General features: G+C 43.4%; 1 non-coding gene across 1 annotated transcript; it reads left to right on the forward strand.

The window, feature by feature from the left end:
* The first annotated feature begins 1,322 nt into the window (after positions 1-1,322).
* trnat-cgu (transfer RNA threonine (anticodon CGU)) lies at positions 1,323-1,394 on the forward strand. Its single transcript has one exon. It is a non-coding gene; the product is annotated as a tRNA-Thr (tRNA).
* The last annotated feature ends 535 nt before the right edge of the window (positions 1,395-1,929 follow it).

Below are 1,929 nucleotides of genomic sequence, written 5' to 3' on the forward strand. Positions count from 1 at the left end.
TTAAGAAGTATCTAGATGAGCACTCAAAACGCCACAGAATACAAGGCTACGGCCACGTGCTGGAAAATGGAATTAGAATAGATAGGTACTTGATGGCCGGCACGGACACGATGGCCGAAGGGCCTGTTTCTGTGCTGTATAACTCTATGACTCTATGAAACCTCACTGAATTACAGAGGGTGTGCAGCACTGTCAGAGGTGCTGTCCTTCTGATGAGACTTCAAACAGCGCAACGTTCTCCGAGTATCAACCAAAACATGTCCATTGTGTAGATATGTGCCATATTTGCTTATAAAATGACAGTCACTGCTCCGAAAGTAATTCACTTTAGGTGAATTAAGATGACTTGGTACTATATAACTGGCGAATGCACAAGAAGGAGCGGGGGACTGTTGGGGGTGGGACGGAGGCGGCGATGGCAACCTTTGAGGGGATTTTTGGGTCGAAGTTGTTTTCTGTGATAAATTGAGTCGCTCCATCTTTAAGCCTGGCAGCTGCCTGAATGTCACAGACAGTGACGTTTCAGTGGAAGAGGCTGCATTTGCGCATGTACCAGTACAGCGTCACCTGGTGGTTGCGTTGTCAGCAAATGCAGCGTTTTAACTTTGGCTCCACGATGACATTTTTTTCCTCAATTAAAATATGTCTTGAGTGCCTTAATAACTTCTTCACATGTAGCCTTCTGTTCTTCATGAGGATGTTGCCTGCACACTCCCTTCATTGCAGACAATAGCGTACTGACCTGTTCCATGTCTGGCTTCTGCACGAGACCCGATGCAGTACAATACCTTGCAAACCTCTGGAACCATCTCGGCCAGTCCTCGGCTTGGTCCAGTCCAGTGACCTTTTCAAAGGTACAGGCAAAGATTTCTCCATCTTCGCTTTGGTTTACTGTGGCCCCCAATTAATATTTTGATATCTGTCAAGGCTTAGTACAGAATTTATAAGAATCTGACGGTTAAAATAACCTGAGTTTACTCTGCACATCTTGCATTGAAGGTTTCATCTACAACTCTCCATGAGGTGCCGTACAGATTATATTACAGCACTTCCTGTGATGATGCACATAGTCTATTTATATAATCTGCCCAGTAACAACCCAATGTCCACTCTTATATTATTGTACAGATGTGAGAAAAGCTGAGGATGGGAATGGAATGTCTGAATGAAGATTTCATGATGCTGATGATGGAAATGAGGCTGATCTGTTCCCCATTCCACAATCCCTCTTTATTTCTGTGCATGTTTCTCGATGCTGTTTCAACCAAATTGAAAAAGAATCACAAATCCTCCTCTGGAGCCTCAGGTGTCCATTAAGGAAAGGCATGGTGGCCAAGTGGTAAGGCGTCAGTTTCGTAAATTGAAGATCACGGGTTCAATCCCTGTCCGTGCCTTATGATTAGTTTCTAACTTTAAATGTGATGTTTCCAGAAAAGATGGCTGTTGCATTTGTTTCGGCCATCTGGAAATCAGTGTCATGTTATACTTTATTCTGGACACTGGGAAGAACATGAGGTGTAGCCACATGGTTCCTCGAGCCTTCTCTGCCATTGATGGAGTGAAAATAACTGAGGTCCAAGCACAGAACCTTATTACTGTGCATTTGCTTGATATTTAACAGAGCTATCCTATTAATCCCACATCCCGCACTCCTGTCCTTTCCCCCATTGCCCTGTTAGATTTTCCATGTCAGGTATATATCCAATTCCATTTAGAGTTAACATTGAATCTGCTTCCACTGACCTTTCAGGATTGCATTCCAGACCAGAACAACACACTGCTGAAAAAACAATCTCCTCATCACAACTCGAATTCTTTTGTCAATTACTTTAAATGTGTTTCCTCTGGTTACTGACCCTTCTGTCACTGGCAACACTTTCTCCTTCTTTACTCTATCAAAACTCTTCAGGATTTGCATTTCCTGCTGCC

Source organism: Heterodontus francisci, unplaced genomic scaffold (assembly GCF_036365525.1).
Source record: "Heterodontus francisci isolate sHetFra1 unplaced genomic scaffold, sHetFra1.hap1 HAP1_SCAFFOLD_102, whole genome shotgun sequence".
Classification (NCBI taxonomy): domain Eukaryota; kingdom Metazoa; phylum Chordata; class Chondrichthyes; order Heterodontiformes; family Heterodontidae; genus Heterodontus; species Heterodontus francisci.